Source organism: Lithobates pipiens, unplaced genomic scaffold (assembly GCF_037356315.1).
Source record: "Lithobates pipiens isolate NorthernLeopardFrog02 unplaced genomic scaffold, aLitPip1_a1.2 Scaffold_8, whole genome shotgun sequence".
NCBI classification, from domain to species: Eukaryota; Metazoa; Chordata; class Amphibia; order Anura; family Ranidae; genus Lithobates; species Lithobates pipiens.
Genome location: NW_027507903.1, coordinates 220,201,729 through 220,222,754, shown reverse-complemented (window position 1 = coordinate 220,222,754; position 21,026 = coordinate 220,201,729). Strand labels below are relative to the sequence as shown.

The 21,026-nt window shown below is 43.8% G+C and overlaps 1 protein-coding gene across 2 annotated transcripts in view; it reads right to left on the bottom strand.

The window, feature by feature from the left end:
• The window catches only part of CNTN1 (contactin 1), a 261,330-nt gene extending 240,670 nt beyond the window's left edge, over positions 1-20,660 (bottom strand). Inside the window, exon 1 of one of the 2 annotated variants that reach the window (XM_077472309.1) lies at positions 20,533-20,660. The gene's annotated coding sequence lies outside the window, so the exon portion shown is untranslated. The remainder of the gene's footprint in view (positions 1-20,532) is intronic. The other variant, XM_077472310.1, reaches the window with a different exon arrangement.
• Between the last annotated feature and the right edge of the window lie 366 nt (positions 20,661-21,026).

Sequence of the window (21,026 nt, the reverse complement as noted above, 5' to 3'; positions counted from 1 at the left end):
GGATCCTTTACTGATCCCATGCTGAGTTTTACTAAACATTTAGGTCCATTCCATTTTTTTTTCCCAACCTGTAATATGTATATTCGCACATATCCGGTCAGGTAAGTTGAAGCAGACCTAGACACAAACTTGGACCTGGATGGACCAATAAACCCAAATGTGGGTTGATATAGGTGGAGGCACATCCACTTACATCTTGCTATCCATAGAGATACATTGCAGTCCGTCTTTAATCCATGAAATGACTGGTCAAAAACAGATTGACAAAAACCCCATGGGAAAGGGACCCTACTCCTACTTTTATAGTATAGTACAGCCTTCTTCAACCAGGGTGTCATGGCACTTTTAGGTACCTTCTGGATTCTACAGGGGTGCTTTAACAAAATTCCTAAAAATTGCCCCAAATTGTCAAAAAAAATTGTGGGAAACTGTACAAGGTCGTAGATAGAGAAGATTTGCCACATTCTTGGCAAGGCAATGCCTATCAAGAGGCAACATTAATTTTTTTTGTTGAATTACACCATCCTTTAATAACTGGGATGGCATCTGGGTTCTTCAGGGGTACCTAAAAAAAACAGTCTTAAAATGCCCAAAAAGTGTCAATAAGCCAGTGGGTAGATCAAGCCTGCCTTTTTGTTATACAAAGCCACAGGCTTTTGTTGAAACCATTACAACTTTGTGCACTTTGGGAGCCAGCTGCCGGCATCCTAACAAGTGATGACGTGACAACATGGGGCGCATAGGTGACAACATGGGGCGCCTGAGGAATTCCTTGTTTGCCTCTCTCCTGCATCTTTTTGTCATGTTAGCTGCATGAGGAAGAGAAACTGAGAGAACAGAAATGCTGGAATTCTAATCAGTTAGTACCAGTGTGTGAAGGTTTATTTGCTTTGTAGAAATAAATAACCTCTAATGTCCTATGTGCATGGATGCTGCTACTTTATGTAAAATGATTAGTTTAGCATTTTATATTTTAGCATAAGGATGCAGAATTTAAAAAGGTGCCTTAACTGAAAAAAGGTTCAGAAAAAAAAAGGTTTGTTATTAATTATGGAGTAGGGGTGGGATTAAATAAGTTTGTACTTCTTCCTACTCCTTTTTAGATATGTAGACAATTTTTTTTTTAATATATATAGTTTTTTTATTTTTGTCTTCTCTTGTAACTAGTTGTTTTGTGATTGTCTACTATTGAACGATTACCTCTTTTATTTTTCATGTTTTTTTTTTTGTTGTTTTTTGTTTTTTTACATGTTCAAAATAAACTAAAAGAAACTAAACGTGGGTAAAGTACAGTATATCCAATTAAATGTAAGTTGCTGCACATTTCAGTTTATAAACGGAAACAGAAGTAAAAAATTAAGCTTTAGCATATTATTCCAAGCTAAAATCATCAGAGAACGTCCACACAGTGCCAGTGCGTAGGCACCTTCTGTTCTTCTGGCCTCACAAAAATCAGCAGTTGTACATCATTATTTTGCCCACTTCTAATTCAACTCACCGGAATAACTGATGGCATGATCAAGGAAGCCACAACTAGGAACAGGGGATGCCTGGTTCTAGTTTGCCACCATAAATATGTTGGTGGACTTGCAGCCACACCACAGAGTGCGACAGAAAGGATGATAAAGTTAATTTAAGCAAAAGAGAGGTGGAGAATGCCTAGAGTAAGGGCTATATCAGCCTTTCTCAACCATAGTGCCATCCGAGGCCATCAGGGGTTCTGCAGCATCCTAAAATTGGCAGGGGATTTGGATTTTTATAGTGCTGCAGACGTGGCTTTTTTATACACTTAGTGTGTGTACTTTAGTAAAGCCAACTGTCAGCTTTCATTTGGAAGTTATACAAGTAGCTATGAAGCCGCCTATCACTTCCACAACCACTGGGGTGGGCCACCACCCACCACGCGACCCCCCCCCCCCCAACATGTTCACCGGGCTCCGCTGTCCCACCTGTGGGCCCAGTTCTGTCATGGCCAGTTGTCGCTAGGAAGAGCGACAGGAGCTCAGCGGACCTCTATCCACTCAGCCTCCCTTTTGTACACAGACCAGGAAGTGGCATGTATGACATCACTTCCTGGACCAGAGCTGTCATTTTCCATAGCCAGTACTGAGGTAAGCAGCTGATGGAACACGGTCTGTGCTCCATCAGCTGCAGTGGATCAGAAAAGAGACATCCAGGCTCTAATAGACCCGGGTGTCGCCATAAAGAGAACTGTCAATTATATGCTATAACATAGGGAGCTATTGGTCTCCTATGTAATAGCAATAAAAGTTATGCATAAATAAATAAAAATTAAACCACAAATGTTTTAAAGTATATAAAAAGATGTAAAAAACTGTTTAAAGCCCCCCCCCCCCCCCCACACACACACACAAACCTACAACAAAAATGTGTGTCTACATATAAAATGGCGATTGTCCTACACATGTTAGGTTATGTTAGGAGCAGAGGAGCAGCCTTTTAAAGTGTTGTGGGGGCACACAATTTTAAGGGTACCTAGTTACTCACCACAACTTTTCTTTTTATATTTTACCCCAAAAAATTGGTAAGTGCATCCAGAAATGACCTTTAAATAGATTTTTTACTGAAATGTTGCCTTTCATAAACAGTTGCGCTAATGTCGTATTACATAAGAAATTAGAATTACCAACAGCTCATTCTCTAGGGCAGTGATGGCAAACCTTGGCACTTCAGATGTTTTGGAACTACATTTCCCATGATGCTCATGCACTCTGCAGTGTAGTGGAGCATCATGGGAAATGCAGTTCCAAAACATCTGAAGTGCCAAGGTTTGACATCACTGCTCTAGGGTGTCTGCTTTCAAAAAAATTTAAATTATATTTTGGGGGTTTTAAAGCGGAGGTCCACCCTAAAGTGGAGCTTACGCTCATTGGACCCCTCCCCCCTTCCGGCGCTACAATTGGCACCTTTCAGGGGGGAGGGGGGTGCAGGTACCTGTACAGTACAGGTATCTGCACCCACTTCCGGCGTAGATTCTTCCGAAGCTACGGCCCTTTCCGCAGAATCTACGCCCCTTTCTGAAGGTCCCCCGCTGTCTGCTGGGAAACACACGGATCCCAGAGACAGCGGGGACCATCCTTATTGCGCAGCGCGACTCGCGCATGCGCAGTAGGGAACCAAGAAATGCTGCCGCAAGGCTCCACTTCCTGATTCCCATACCCAAGATGGCGGCGGCAGCACCCGAGAGACGATCGAGAGATCAGCTTCGGGTGCCGACATCGCGGGCGCACTGGGCGGGTAAGTGTCATTATTTTAAAAGTCAGCAGCTGCAGTATTTGTAGCTGCTGGCTTTTTAAAAAAAAAAAAAAAACGGCGGACTCCTGCTTTAAGTAATCTTCATAGTTACATAGTAGGTGAGGTTGAAAAAAGACACAAGTCCAAACTATGTGTGTGATTATATGTCAGTATTACATTGTATGTGCTTTTTTGAAACTATTATTGCCCCCCGTTGAGACCACCGCCTGTGGAAGGGAATTCCACATCCCTGCCGCTCTTACAATAAAGAACCCTCTAAATAGTTTAAGGTAGTGGCCACGAGTCTTGTTAAACTCCCTTCTGACAAAAACGTTGTATCCCTATTGTGGGGTCACCAGTATGGTATTTGTATATTGAAATCATATCCCCTCTCAAGCGTCTCTTCTCCAGAGAGAATAAGTTCAATTCTCGCAACCTTTCCTCATAACTAATATCCTCCAGATCCTTTATTTAGTTTTGTTGCCCTACTCGCTCCATTTCCAGTACATCCTTCCTGAGGACTGGTGCCCAGAACTGGACAGCATACTCTAGGTGCGGCCGGACCAGCCTTGTAGAGCGAGAGAATTATCGTTTTATCTCTGGAGTGAATCCTCTTTTTAATGCATGCCATTATTCTGTTTTCTTTGTTAGCAGCAGCTTGGCATTGCATGCCATTGATCATCTACTAGGACCCCCAGGTCCTTTTCCATCCTAGATTCACCCAGAGGTTCTCCCCCCAGTGTGCCTTCAAGTCTAAAAAGATTTTTAAAACATGTAATGAAAAAGCTGTAAAAATGTTAAAAATGTTTCCAGGACTGCTGTTGTGGAGGAGGTGGAAGGACGTTGGGGGGAGGGGGTGGCAGGAGGACATTGGGGGAGCGTGGCAAAATGCACCTTCGCCAAAGTACACAAAAATCCTTGCACCAGCCCCGTATACCTGGAATGTTTTTAGTTCAGTTAGGCTTCCCATGACCACCAATTAAGTTTTTATCGACGACCATATAGCAGCCAATTTTGTTCTAGTCCATTGATTCTCGACCAGGGTTCCGTGGAACCTTAGGGTTCCTCCAGAGTTTGCTAGGGGTTCCTTCAGCATTGGGCCAATTCTGCCTCTTGGATAGGTTCCCACTCACACCATTGATCTTTTTAGCTATCTGTAAGGAGGTAATTCTTTCCAATGACCAAAAGTGTAAGGACCATTCTTCCCACTGACCATCACACTAATGTATCATGAGTTGTAGATTTCTAATTTTTAGCAGGGGTTCCCTGAGACTGGAGAACTTTTTTAAGGGTTCCTCTGTATTGAAAAGGTTGAGAAAGGATGTTCTAGTCTATTGCAGAAAACATCTCCATATATTGTTTTCTTCGTTGTTCAGAAATCAGCTACACTATAACTATATTTTGCATACATGCAGGACAACTCTTGCAAAAGAAATCTGTTTTGATATACGCTTATGTGGTCAGTAGTCAAAGAACGTGGTAAATCCAAACTGTCCAGCAATCTATGATGCCTCTAGGGGTTCTCACATGGTACATACTGTATTTCAGTGAGTAATATTTATTTTAAAAAAAATGTACAACTGCTCTGCATAACTATCTCATGTAACTAAAAAAACAAAATGCTGATATACATTCTCCTAACCCTTGCGCTTGCTTAGGCCCACATTAGCTCTATGGTGATGTGCTTTGTTAACCTCATCCCCTTGGCCAACACACAAGCTACTAAGTGGTGCAGCACAGGAGTCAAAATAGGAGGGAACAAATAGGACTCTGCAAACTCATAAGCAGGGTAGTAGCACTTTAAAAGGTTTAAAGTAAATCTGCATTACAAAATACTTAGTTACCGTATATACTCGAGTATAGGCCGACCCGAATATAAGCCGAGGCCCCCAATTTACCCCCAAAAAAACTGGCAAACTTATTGACTCGTGTATAAGCCGAGGGTGAGACATGCCTGTCCATCCCTGTGTGTGTGTCCGTCCATCCCTGTGTGTCCGTCCATCCCTGTGTGTCCGTCCATCCCTGTGTGTCCGTCCATCCCTGTGTGTCCGTCCATCCATCCCTGTGTGTGTGTGTGTCCATCCATCCATCCATCCCTGTGTGTGTGTGTCTCCATCCATCCATCCATCCCTGTGTGTGTGTGTCTCCATCCATCCATCCATCCATCCCTGTGTGTGTGTGTCTCCATCCATCCATCCATCCATCCCTGTGTGTGTCTCCATCCGTGTGTGTGTGTGTGTGTGTGTGTGTGTGTGTGTGTGTGTGTGTGTGTCCAGCCTACCTTTGTCCCGAGCCTCCGTCCCGTGCCTTGCCTCCTTGCCTCCGTCCCGTGCCGTGCCTTGCCTTGCCTTGCATCCGTCCCGTGTCGTGCCTTGCCTTGCCCCCGTCCCGTCCCGTCCCGTGCCGTGCCGTGCCTTGCCTTGCCTTGCCTCCGTCCCGTGCCCTCTTCGTCGGCGGCCATTGTAAAATTCAAAAGCTGCGCCGCCGCCTTCGCCTGTGATAGGCGGAACACTGAATTTCCCAGCAGCCTGTGTTCCGCCTATCACAGACGTCGTATCATCCTCGTCCGTAGTACGAGGATGATACGATGTCCGTGATAGGCGGAACACAGGCTGCTGGGAAATTCAGTGTTCCGCCTATCACAGGCGAAGGCGGAGCCGGAGGCGCGGCTTTTGAATAGAATGGCCGCTGTCTGTCTGCTCGACACGCTGATCGAGCGGGCAGACAGCGATGACTCGAGTATAAGCCGAGGGGGGCACTTTCAGCCTCAAAAAAGAGGCTGAAAATCTCGGCTTATACTCGAGTATATACGGTATTCTAGTACTGTTGGCACCTACTAGCTGCCTGCAGGGCCCTACATGTCAGTTCTATTTTCAGTTAAAGCAACTTGGGCTCACGGAACACCAAAGTGCTCTGATATCATTTCTGGATCAGATGTTTTGAATGTCTGGTCCCAAAACCACCCCACCTCCTTAGTCTTTATTGGCTTGTGAGAATTCTATCACAAAAAACACCCAATATTAAGGATTAAACCCCCAAAAAATTGTGCACTTTCTGGAAAAGATTGATGCTGCATGTATATGTTCCGAACACTAGGAAAAATAGAAATGTAACTATAATAACTACTTCAAAAGTGTGCAAAACCAATATACAGTATCAATAAATCAGTAATAACTTATATATAGACATAACACATAATAAAATACTTCATACACAATATACATCAAAACACGCGGTGAAGAGTTCATCATGGAACATATAAAAATAAAACTTGTGAATGATAAAAGAGTCATCAGAAACCATCCAGCCAAGGGCCACCAAACAAAATACTGCAGACTCCAGAGTCCCCATTTATCCCTATTCTGAGTAGTGGTCTTTGGATAACCAGTGGAGGACTCTGGAGACTCTGGAGTCTGCGGCATTTCATTTGGCAGCCCTTGATTGGATGGTTTCCGTGCTGTAAATCTTATAATTTGGAGACATTACCATTTAGTGAGGGAACTGGCACAGTTCCCTCACTAAAGGTGGTTTGGGATATGTACTTGGATTTTCACCTATTTTCAAATTCTAACAAGTTTTTATTATGTGTTCTGTGATGGAAACTTCACCACTCATTTTAATGTATATTGTATATGAAGTCTTATATTATGAGTTAAGATTTGTATGACTTATTACTGAGCTATATTGGTTTTGTGCACTTTTAAAGTAACAGTAAGGATTAGAAGATGGAGGGGGTGAGCACCCAAGCATTCCAGGAATATAGAGTGCTTAAAGTCGTTGTAAACCCTCACATATACCCAGTGAAATGAATAGTCTCAGATGATACACTGAGATGAAACAAATCATTCTACATGGGTTTTAGTTGTTTATCTGCAGTCTTCTCTTTCTTTCACCTCTTCAAAAGGGCAGAAAAGAGTTAAAATCTTTCTTCATCTGTTAGGAGCACAAAGGAGGGGGTGGAGAGTCTGTGTAAGCTGATTGGAGGAAAGGTACACACCCCCCGCCACACAGAATAGACAAGCTTCATGATGAGGTCCCTTCCCAACACAAATGTATCTCATGTGTCAGGAAAACTTCTCAGAAGTGACTCATGTTTATAACAGAGGAATGAAGCAACAGAGAGAATAGATACTAAAGCCTCATACACACGATTGGCTTTTCCAATGGGAATTGTGTGATAACAGGCTGTTGGCAGAAAATCTGACCGTTTGTCCACTCCATCAGACAATTGTTAACCAACTTTCCATGGACAAATGTTAGAAATAGGTTTATAAATTTTCCACTGACAAATGTTGTCGGATTTTCCGAGCATGTATACTCAAGTCCGTTGGACAAAAGTCCAAAGTACAAACACGCATGTTCGGAAGCAAGGATGAGCCAGAAGCGGTCGGTCTTGTAAACTAGCTCTTGTAATGGAGAATTAACATTTGTGACGTGGCAAATTATGAAATCTAGAAATGTAGCGCACAATTCTCTTCTTATTCAATGGAATGATAAGGAAGCTGCTTTGCTGGTGATACTGATGTAGTTCTGCCAAACATGTTTTCAAAGGCTTTTTTTTCTAGTGATATCAAGAATAATATTATTATGCTTGTTTTCTTTTACCACAACACCATTATCCCATAGTTTTGTTGTTGTCCCTTGTTAATTTTACATTGTATTTTTTTTAAATGTAACTGACTACTCTCAAACTGTCATTTGAAGTAAAACATATAGCCAAGTATTATTCTCCCCAATTTTTTTATTTTGCGTGAAAAAAAATAAAATTAGACATGCTATCTGTCAATAAAACTTAACCAAAAAGTGCATTCTATGCATCCAAAAATATAGAAAATATACCAAGTCAAATCATTATTCAACCAAAAAATAAAATAAAAGCCTCATGCATGTGTCCTGCTTCTTAATATAGTCAACAATGCCAAGAGTTGGTTAAAGCAGGGGTCCGTCATCTGGAGATAATTCCAAAAATCATCTGGATTATTCTCCTGGAGCTTCCGCAGCAAAGGCATATGACATAATTGGTCATGATTAATAAAGCAACCAATTTTTGGTCCAAGAAATCCTCCTCCTCCTATTCCTGGACTGGACTTGGGTCAAAGCAATAACTCCAAGGCCAATAATAAATAACACCTTATCTCATCCGATTCTGCAACATGGCTGCTTGACGAACAGCCGTTCAGAAATGAACTGAAAAGCGCAAAATGAAAAGCGCAAATCAACACTCACCAAACTTCTACTAACACAAAATTAGCAGAAGGAGCCCAAAGGGTGGTGCATGACAATTGAACTTCCTCTTTGTAGTCTTATAGTATGTCTAATACGTCACTACGTCCATGTTTGTTGCCCGACAATTCCTTGCCATTTGTATGCAAGACAAGTTCCTGGCCAACACCCTTCGGACAAAAGTCTGACGTTTTGTCTGCGGAAAATCCAATCGTGTGTACGAGGCTTTAGACCCCATACACACTATACAACTTTTGTTGTCCAATTTCCTTTAGATTTGCCTAAACCATGTAGTGCAAGGGCCTACAAATGCTACATTTCTACATTTGCATACAAGTTGAAACTCTGAAGGTTGACCTCATATTATATGATTTTGGTAAATCTAAAGGAAAAAATATACAGAAAATTGTATAGTGTGTATTCAGCTTAAGGCTGGGGTCACACTGATGCGATGTTAGACATCACATTTGATTCACACCGCACTACTGGCTGAATTTGCATTGCATTCGCACCAAAATGGTGCAGGATCCTTTTTTTGGTCCACACTGGAATAGGATGACATGGGTGTTCACACCTATGCCATCTGATTCCTGCACCATTTGGGAGCTCATACTGCGATCTGCAAAACAATCTAAGGGTGTCATTAACTTTGAATTGACACCTGCAGCTGTTCGCAGATGTCAGTGTGAACCACCAGCAGGTGACATGCGATGCGGGAACCCACACTTGAATCGCGTTGATTCCTGCATTGCATATATGTGCACTGGGACTTTAGAGAGAGATAAGTAAACACTACAGATATATGTGCTTTGCTCAGATTCCATGACTGAGGTTTACAACCACTTTAAACTGAAAACATACCCAACACCAGAGGTACTTGCTATATACTGAAAGAACCGGTTAAGGTAGCTATTTTGGACTTCAGGTTTACTTTAAATCATCTCAATAAAAGCTGTGCCATGTGATTACTTTTTCACAGCTTTTATAACTCAGAGAAACTTTTGAAATAACCTTCTGGTTTCAAGTAACTCCTACTAATAATTACTATATCTACAGCTCACAGTACATTAGCATTGTGGTCATTGGGAAGTTTGCTCATTACATTTGTGGTCACAAGGAAGTATCTCCCTTTACAGATAGCTAAAAACAATCACTGGCATTAGTGGGAAGCAGGGGCGGACTGACCATTGGGCCACTCGGACACTGCCCGAGGGCCTTGAGCCACTAGGGGGCCCCATCAGGGTTGCCAGCCTCAGTAAAACCAGGGACAGTATGTAAAAATCTGCGTTTTTTTTTTTACATCTGTCTCTGAAATGTCACTTACCGACATCCTTTTGGTCTAAAAATCCCAAGATTATAGCTGCCCTGCCTCTCCAGTACCTTCTCGGCCAATAGAAACATGTCTGTGTATACTGTGTGTACATGTATGTGTATACTGTGTGATTGTATACTGTGTGGCCCCATAATTTCTGATTGCCCGGGGGCCCCATATTCTCCTATTGCCCGGGGGCCCCATGAGTTGTCAGTCCACCCCTGGTGGGAAGTTATATGAGAGGCTGAAATTGCTCATTGCTAAAGGATCTTCTAGCAACCTCTGGAGGAAGTCTGGCGCTCCATGAAACCCAATTTGAAGAAAGCTGCTTTAGAGGCATCATAGCTTGGCCCAGATCCTCAATTTTATCATATGGTTGACCTATGTATGACAACAATCATAAAAAGTAAGTACCGTTATGTATAAGTAGTAAAATTCTAAATAGGATCATTATAACCATTCAATACATACAGTTATTGCCTAACACATTAGTATAACAATCATTAAAAAAAAATAGCACACATGACCATATAGTGCTGTACTGAACTTTGAAGAGTTGTTAAAGTAGAACTAAAGCCTCATCATTTTTCTATATGTTAATCTAGCACGGGTAAACCAACAATGCTTTGCCAAAAAAGTGCAGAACGATTCACATTAGTACCTGTTTATTATAGCCACATCCTTGGTCTTCCTCTTTGCCATTTACATGAGCTGGATGAGGAGCATTCATTCTGAACCAAATCTCAAGTCATCTGATCATACCCTGTTTCCCCTAAAATAAGACCTAGCATGAGTGTAGGTGATGGCTGCAATATAAGCCCTATCCCCCCAAATAAACCCCACCCTCTTTCCCCAAAAATAAGCCCTACCCTGAGAATAAGACATAGAAGGACTTTAACTAGGGCTTATTTGGGGGGTAGGGCTTATATTGCAGCCATCGTCGACAATCACGCTAGGTCTTATTTTAGGGGAAACAGGGTAGTATTCGGGACTACATGTCCCACCAGTGTTTTCATTAGTATGCATATGCACCCCTTCATTGAAGACATTTGGCCTCTGTGAGGACGCTGCCTGTTCTGAGAAGGAGTAGGGTGTGGTGTGTCTTCTGTTTGTCTTCATATCGGGAGACACGTGTCAGAGTAGGCTAGGGTTGCCACCTCATCCCTTTAAACCCAAACACATATTAAAGCGGTAGTAAACCCGCATTTTTTTTTTTTTTTTTTTTTAAACCTGCAAAGCAAAAGGCATAATGAGCTAGTATGCACCGCATACTAGCTCATTATGAAATACTTACCTTAGAACGAGGCCCCGACATCTCGCCCGATCCACGCCGAGGAAGCCGACATGCTCCCTCGGCGTCTCTTCCGGGTATCGCGGCTCCGGCGCTGTGAGTGGCCGGAGCCGCGATATCGTCACTCCCGCGCATGCGCGCGGGAGATTTAAATCCGGCCAGACGAGCGCTGCCGGATTTTCGCGGAGAGAACCCCCTTGTGCGCATGCGCCGCTGCAGTCAGCGGCGCATACCGAGGGGAATATCTCCTAAACCGTACAGGTTTAGGAGATATTTTTTTTACCTACAGGTAAGCCTTATTATAGGCTTTCCTGTAGGTAAAAGTTAAAAAAGTGGGTTTACTTCCACTTTAATTACACAGGTTCTGTGGCTGATTAAGATGATAATTAAAATCACTTGGTGCCTTATCTACAATAAATTAGCCTCAGAACCTGTGTAATTCATATGTGTCTGGCCTAAAATGAATGAGTAAGACCCTAGAGTAGGCAGCATCCTCACATCAGCATGTACTCTTATTCCTGGGAGTGCATGGTAGGGGGGCACCATAGAACCCTGCATGGGAAACCAGAAAGGGTGGCAGTGATGAGGTGGCTGGATAAAAATGGAGGATAGGCAGGGTATTAAACGCAGTATGATGAAGAGGCATGCTAAATAATTGTTTACATGAGTAGCTGAAACTGCAAAAAAAATAAAAAAAGGGTTTAATATCACTTTATATTTTAAAATGCTTTGCGCCATTCTGAGGACTTTTGGACAAAACTCTGCAATAGTTCACAAAGTCACACAATTCAAGTATGTTAGTGTCTAAGTTTTGAGGAATTTTGGAAAAAACAAGAAGTCATACAATTAACGTATTATACTCCTTCCCAAATAAAGGAAATGGAAAGCAGCAGACGTAAGGCTTGTTTGTGAAGTTTTAGGGCATTTTGCAATCAAGTGTTTTTATTTAAAATGACATTAGAAAGCGCTAGTAAAAGGCAAGAAAGTTGTGCAATGCATTTTTTTTTTAATGGTGCCGATATCCTTAACAACTTCAGCCCCGGAAGGTTTCCCCCCTTAATGACCTGGCCGTTTTTCTCAATACGGCACTGCGCTGCTCTAACTGACAATTGCGCGGTCGTGTAATGCTGTACCCAAACAAAATTGATGTCCTTTTTTTTCCCCACAAATAGAGCTTTTTTTGGCGGTATTTGATCACCTCTGTGGTTTTATTTTTTGCTCTATAACCAAAAAAAGACTGAAAATTTGGGGGAAAAAACAATATTTTTATTATAATAAAATATATAATAAATAAATATCCCAAAAAAATAAAATAAAACAAATGTCTTCCTCAGTTTAGGCCAATATGTATTCTTGTACATATTTTTGATAAAAAAATAAATAAATAAAAAATCGCAGTAAGAGTATATTCATTGGTTTCCTCAAAAGCATCTACAAAATAGGAGATGGATTTATGGCATTTTTATTACATTTTTTTTTTTTTTACTAGTAATGGCAGTAATTAGTGATTTTTAGCAGAACTGCAACATTGCAGTGGACAGATCGGACACTTTTGACACTTTATTGCTACCAGTGACATTTATACAGTGATCAGTGCTATAAAAATGCACCGATTACTTTATAAATGTCACTGGCAGGGAAAGGTTTAACACTAGGGGCTGATCAAGGAGTTAAAAGTGTTCCCTAGGGAGGTGCTTTATTACTGTGGGGGGAGTGGACTGACTGGGAGTACAGAGAGATCACTGTTCCTAGTCAAAAGGAACAGACGATCACTCTGTACTTCCCTGTCAGAACGGGGATCTGCTTGTTTACAGTACATTGACAGATCCCCGTTCTGGCTCTCTGGAGGGAGATCCCGGATGGCTGGCGGACATTGCAACTGCTGGCCAAGCGCATCAGCCCCCCTGCCGTGCAGTGCGCGCATGCCTGTTATAGCTGTTAAAGGTACCGATGCATAGCTACGGCGATTTGCGGGAACGAGCCAACCTGCCGTAGTATAATGACGGCGATTGGTTGGCAAGCGGTTGAAATTATACTCAGGTCTCAGTTTTTTAAAGCAATTTCAGAAACTGATTTAATAATTTACTAAGTATGCAGCTTCTTTATCTTTTAATCCTTGCCTGCGTTCCACGTTAGAGCCTAAAACAGCCAATAGATAATTAGATTTTCTTTCCTTCCACCACATGTTCATGTAAAGAAAATTTCTCAATTCCCTCAGTGCCTCTTGCAGCACTATTGTATGCTGCTGGTGGGAGTGTGGGGAATGCATTTGGCCCAGGGAGCCTACTCAGCCAGCAGACCACAATGATTACTGCTAATGGCTATAGCTGCCGACAGTGATTGCTTGTAAAAAATCTGACAGGCTGGTTTTATCTAGGTCATTGATGGCTAACCTTGGCACCCCAGATGTTTTGGAACTACATTTCCCATGATGCTCAACTACACTGCAAAGTGCATGAGCATCATGGGAGATGTAGTTCCAAAACATCTGGGGTGCCAAGGTTCGCCATCACTGATCTAGGTTGATCAATGGATCGACTTAATTACAATCAGCCTGCCCATAGATTGATGGAATCTCAGCCTGTCCCTGCTGAGCTGGCCGATATTTTTTCCATGTATGGCCAGCTTAAGGCTTTTTCTTTCAGTAAAAAATGTAAGTTTTTCTCTATCCACACAAACAAGGTAGATGGAGGAATTCTCCCCACTAAGACACTGTATTCTAACAGAGGGGACTCTCCCAGCTGTCAGAATACACTGATTGATTTTCAAAGAAGCCCATTCATCAGAAGTTGATTGTTAAGCCCCATACACACTATCAGATTTTCTGCTGAGTTTTTCCTTCAGATTTACCAAAACCATATAATATGAGGTCAAACCTTGTGTATGCAATCAGGCAGGCCCTTCCACTACATGGTTTTGGTAAATCTGAAGACAAAAATCAGCAGAAAATCTGATAGTGTATATGGGGCTTAAGAATGACTTTTGTTGAGTGAGAGCAGCCACACATGGACTGAAATTCAGCCAGTTCAGCATGGATCAACTTATGTGCAGTCAGCCTGCCAATAGATGGATCAACTCTTGGCTGGTCCCTACTAAACCAGCTGGTTTTCGATCCATCTTATGCATTAAGGTGAAAAAACTTCTGACACTGACCAGCAACCCAGCACCCCCTTTTTACTCACCTGAGCCCTTTCGTTCCCATGGCAGAGATGCGCTCTACCTCTCTGCCCCTTGTCTCGGTGCTTGATTGGATAGATTGATAGCAGCGCAGACATTGGCTCCCACTGCTGACAATCAAATCCAATGATGTGGGTGCCGGGGGCGGGGCCAAGTCAGGCGCTCTGCGTCTATGGACGCAAAAGCCGGGCTCAGGAGCACGTCCGAAAGGTAACCTCCAAGGAGAGCGATTCTCCTAGGGGGTTTCCCGATGCGGGGAGGAGCTGATAGCACTGCTAGGGGACCCTAGAAGAGGAGGGTCGGGGGCCACTCTGTGAAAAACGAACTGTACAGTGGAGGTATGACAAGTTTGTTATTAAAAAAAAACGAGGGTTTTACAACCCCTTTAAGTCTATGTTTCCTTTCATTCTACATAGTTATGTGACATCATCCACCCCTGCCTCTTCATCTCAGCCAATCAGAAGAATCTGTGCATTCTTTTATAAAAAATACAAGGCTTCTTTTGAATGGCTGAGAATCATTCAGCCCGGTTAAATTTTTGATCCAGCAGCAGACAAAAAGTTGCCCATGATGCTTCCAAAATAAAGCCTAATGTATGTAGAAGATGCTACTACTCTGATAATACTGCACAAACAGAGGCAGAATAACTTAGTTATGGAAATAGTTTGTTTGGGCCTCATTGGCTCATGTGAACTACCTAAAGAGAAAGGAATCATGGGCTTAGGCTTTAAAGAGGAAGTAAACCCTGATGGGTTTACTTCCTCTTTCATTCCCTGCAAAGGCAAAGCATAATGGACTACTATGCATCGCATAGTAGCCCATTATGTGTCACTTACCTGACACAGGAGCCAGCGATGTCACCGCTGTCCCCTGTAGTCCGGCGCATCCATCTTTTCGGTGGGGTCTCGCAGCTCCGCCGCTGTCATTCGGCGGAGCCGTGATGACGTCACTCCCGCGCATGCGCACGGGAGCCGACACACGCGGCAGCTCCGTTGTTGGAAATGCCGCGCTCAGTGCGCCTGCACCGTAGACAGCGTGCCTGTCTTCGGGCAAATATCTCCTAAACCGTATAGGTTTAGGAGATATTTCTTGGACCTACAGGTAAGCCTTAATCTAGGCTTACCTGTAGGTCAAAGTGGTTTGTAAGGGTTTACAACCACTTTAAACTGGCACCGCAACCGCTGCCCCAGGTTTCAGAGCGGCTCTCTTTTTTTTGCAGCATGCTATGGAGCCACCCTTGCATGCAGGGACTAGAATTGTGTCTCCCTACACTGTGTGCATCAATAGAAACACAGCCCCATAGTCTAGAATGGAAAGGCACTCCTTTTCCTCCCCCTTCTCTTCTCCAAGCTAAGTGACTGGCTCCAGACTACCCTGTCCACTGTTACTCTTTCCTAGAAACTAGAGGTTAAAGTGGAGGGCCACCCTAAAAATAAATGACATTAATATTCTTCAAAAAATATAAAAAAAAACATCTGGAAAAAAATCATTTTTACTCACCAGAAACCCCTGTTGCTGGGCAGTTTCCTAATCTGCCTCTTCCTATTCCACAGCGCTGTTTCTTCAATTCCTCCTCCTCGGCGAGCGGCCCCATTGTCTTCTGGGACATGTGTGTGTCCCAGGAAACTATGGGGCCATTCATAAAGACCCGCATGGTTTGAGAATGCGCAGTAGGAAATGGGCAGTGAAGCCTCAAGGCTCCACTGTCTATTTCCCTTAGTTAGGATGGCGGTGCCGGCAGCCAATCCGATGGACGGATCAGCCTCGGGGCAGCCGACATCACAGGCTTACTGGAAAGGTAAGTGTCCTTATTAAAAGTCAGCAGCTACAGTGTTTGTAGCTGCTGACTTTTACAAGAAAAAAAAAAAAACGGCAGAACACCCCTTTAAGAGAAGCAGCACTGAGACAACAGAAGCCAGCAGCATTATGAGCTGTAAACTACAAGTGCTAGGGTAAAAAAAAAAAAAAGTTCACCGGGGAATGTTTATTTTATTTTTCTCAATGTGCTAAGATAAAAAAAAAAGAAAGATTTACTACTTTAATTTACACCAGTGTAAGTTGTTACATTTACAGTGTGCATGGACCCCAAGTATTACTACTATATATCTTAGACACAAATATAATGTAGTTGCTCCATGTAAAAAAAAGATATGCATCTTGCTTATACGCATAGGCATGCACACAGGGTGTGCCAGGAGTGCCCAGGCACACCATAATCAACCCATGCGGCCAGGGACCCCCTCCCACAGCCCTGCCAGCTTCCCTCCTCTCCCGCCAGCTGCTGCTGTGGGCACTCACAGATGATGTTTCAGGATGAGTGGGGGAAGTGGTAATGTCTTTTACTGGTCCTTTCCTTTCTGAATGAACACAGTGATTGGTACCATGTGTTTGAGTTTTGGGGTACACACCATAGGCTTCCGCAGGGGCTGTGCCAGGTGTGCCTGGGCACACCCCAATCACTCTGTGCTGTGCCGATTCCCCCTACTTCCTGGGCTTCCCCCCCCATGTTGTGCCCCCCCGCAGTGCTGCTGGTTTCCCTCCCCTCTTCTCACCCCGGCTGCTGCAGGGGATGTTTCAGGATGGAGAGTGGGGGTAGGGGCTAATCAACAGTGGCGGCCCATCCATTAGGAGCACATGGGCGCCGCCCCCCACCATCCATGCCCCTAATCTACCCCTAATCGAATGCATACATATGTAATTAGAGCCAGAGGCTCCGATAGGCTTCAAAAAAGGGTGGGCTTGGGGCGCAGAGAACTGCCACCTGTCACCAGCCGACCGGCCGCCGCTGCTAAACATCAGCCACCGCTGCTAATCAATATGTAATTTACTGACCCCTTCCTTTTCTAAATGAACACACTCACTCACTGTGTTCAATCATAACTGAAGCATAGTAAACTGTGATAAATAGAATGGCGCTCAGCACAGAGCACTTCCCATTCATTTACTGTCCAGTGCAGCTGAGGCTGCAGAGAAGGGCATGTGGGTTTCAGCTTTGAGATGCACCCTAATGTAATAGACTCCTCACACCGATGGTGCACACCCTAATGCAATAGACTGCACACATCTATGGTGCACACTCTACTGCAATAGACTGCGCACAACTATGGTGCACACCCCAATAAAATAGACTATGCACACCTATGGTGCACACCCTAATGCAATAGACTGCGCACACTGATGGTGCACACTCCAATACAAAAGTCTGCACACACCTATGGTGCACACTCCAATACAAAAGTCTGCACACACCTATGGTGCACACCCTATTACAATAGACTGCACACACCCTAATGCAGTGATTCTCAACCAGGGTTCCATGGAACCCTAGGATTCCTCCAGAGGTTGCTAGGGGTTCCTTCAGCATTGGGCAATCTCTGCCTCTGAGATAAGTTCCCATTGACACCATTGATCTTTTTAGTTATCTGTAAGGAGGTAATTGTTCCCAATGACCACAAGTGTAAGGAACATTCCTCTCACTGACCATCACACTAATGTATCATGAGTTGTACATTTCTCATTTTTAGCAAGGGTTCCTCGAGACCGGAGAACTATTTCAAGGGTTCCTCTGTGTTGAAAAGGTTGAGAAAGGCTGCCCTAATGCAATAGACTGCGCACACCTATGGTGCACACCCTAATACAATAAACTGCACACACCTATGGTGCACACCCTAATACAATAGACTGTGTACACTGATGGTGCACACCCTAATGCAATAGACTGCACACACCTATGGTGCACACCCTAATGTAATAGTCTCTGCAGACCTATGATGCACACCCTAATGCAGTAGACTGTGCACAACTATGGCGCATACCCTAATACAATAGGCCAGTGATGGCAAACCTTGGCACCCCAGATGTTTTGGAATTACATTTCCCATGATGCTCAACTACACTGCAAAGTAGCTGAGCATCATGGAAAGTGTAGTTCCAAAACATCTGGGGTGCCAAGGTTCGCCATGATTGCAATAGGCTATGCACACCTATGGTGCACACCCTAATACAATAGACTTCGCACAATTATGGTGCACACCCCAATATAATAGACTACGCACACCTATGGTGCACACCCTAATACAATAGAAATAGACTGTGCAAAGCTATGGTGCACACCTCGATATAATATACTACGCACACCTATGGTGCACACCCTAATACAATAGCCTGCTCACACCTATAGTGCACACCCCAATATAATAGACTACGCACACCTATAGTACACACCCTAATCCAATAGACTGCACACACCTATAGTGCACACCCCAATATAATAGACTGTGCACACCTATAGTGCACACCCAATATAATAGACTATGCACATCTATAGTGCACACCCCAATATAATAGACTATGCACACCTATAGTACACACCCTAATCCAATAGACTGCACACACCTATAGTGCACACCCCAATATAATAGACTGCGTACACCTATAGTACACACCCTAATCCAATAGACTGCACACACATATAGTGCACACTCCAATATAATAGACTGCGTACACCTATAGTGCACACCCTAATCCAATAGACTGCACACACCTATAGTACATACTCCAATATAATAGACTGCACACACCTATAGTGCACACCCCAATATAATAGACTGCGTAAACCTATAGTGCACACCCTAATCCAATAGACTGCACACACCTATAGTACATACCCCAATATAATAGACTGCACACACCTATAGTGCACACCCCAATATAATAGGCTGCGCACACCTATAGCGCACACCCTAATCCAATAGACTGCACACACCTATAGTGCACACTCCAATATAATAGACTGCGCACACCTATAGTGCACACCCTAATTTAATAGACTATGCATACCCCAATATAATAGACTACGCACACCTATAGTGCACACCATAATACAATAGTCTGTGCACACCTATGCTTATACAGTAGCCTGAATATAATTATTTCATATATACTGTGAAAACAAGTGTCAATCTAAAAAAAAAATGTGCAGAGTGGCCTGGGTGTTACCGGTGCTATAGATCTATTACCACTCATGGCAATATGGGGCTAATGTTGTAGTAATAACAGCTGTCCTCCATAGAATCTTTTATCTCACCAGCAGATGTTACTGCAAGCGCTGGGAATTACAGATCACGACAGGGCAGACATCCACATACATTGCTTACTATCATATTACATATTCAGAAGGCAGAGGACGCTTCTAAATGGCCCCAATAATGGAACAGATGCAGGGGAAGACACAGACCCCCAATAGAAAAGTCTCACACAGCATAATGTGCCAGTGTTGGCTCCCAGTATATACAGCACAATCTGCACCATTGACTATACAGTATACAGATAATTACACAGGGCTGTGAAATCTGCATAAAAAAAGGATGACAATAGAAGATCTATACATCTGGAGATCATCCATGGAACCATCCCAGCAAATATTATGGGCAGAGAAACCTCAGCTCCTAAATATTTATTTGGTATTAATACAGAATGGAAATGATGTGAAGGATTTTAGGACCCCTGTGGTCAGATGAGTCCCTGGGCAGAGAATTAATCTTCTTAGGGGGAGAGGCAGCAATGATTAGTTTGGTGTTGGCTGATCCCCCACCATTCAGATCCCCATCAATCATGGTGACTCCTGTACTGGGAGGACTAGGTGGTCCCAGGAATAAATCACAATCTAAACTGGTGATATGGAGGACTGATCTGCATAGGTGTGCAATGGGGGGGGAGTAAGGGCAACACATGAGATTTGACATTCACATAGATGGGAGAAAAAAAAAAAAAAAAGGATCCCAGTTCTGATCCCCATTTTTTTTTTTTTTACAATTTTTTTTTCTTTTACCATAATTTCTAATGTCAAATTTGCCAGCTGTCAAGTGATGCATGGAGGCAGGTGAGGTTTATAAAATGATCATTATTAGGGAGGTGATCTCTATAGCAAACCTTCTTTTTTCTATAGCATAGGAAGGAGCAGAGCTGACATGGGAGCCATGGTCACATTAAAATGCTGGTCACAGCCACCAGCTCAGTCCTGTGTGATGGATCTAGAGCCCCCCCCCCACTCCTCTGTACACCCCCCCACTCCTCTGTACAGGGCACACCAGGGCTCATCTACTCCATCACACACCCGATCCTACATCTTCTACCATAATGCTGCCCATCTGCCCTTGGAGAGATGAAGGGTGCACCCCCACCCACCCCCGATCCCCATCATCCCTATCATCACTATCAAGATGCTTTGCATTAAAAAAAAAAAAAAAAAAAAAAAAAAAAAAAAATCTCCTACCTTCCCGATGCAGCAGTGGACTGTCACTTGAGCTCGGAATACCTGGGAACCCCCTCCCCCTGCTCCGCTCCGCTTTGCCTGCAGTCCCAGCCCGGCCAGTCCTCTCTGCAGCTCGCCCTCCCTCCCCGGCCCGTGATTGGAGCTGCTGAGGCTGAGCACACGGCTGACAGCTCACAGCGCCGCCGCTCATTGGCTGAGGGTGATGTCATTCCAAAGCCGGCTACCGCTGAAGGATGCTCCTGTGCACTGCTAGCTGCAGTGAGTCCGCAGTCTGGGCGCTCATAGAGGACTTCATGGGGGGGCCCCACAGCGGTCACTGGGCCAGACAGGGGGAGGGGGTGCTGGCACTGAGAGGGGGTTATACTGGCACCAGGAAGGAATAGTGGGGTGCATAGGGGGACTAGGGCACAAGGAGATGTGGGGGTTGGTGTACTAAAGGCAAATAGGTGTTTCCCCAGAGCTCAATGACTGTGGGGAATTTGCACTTTGAAAGA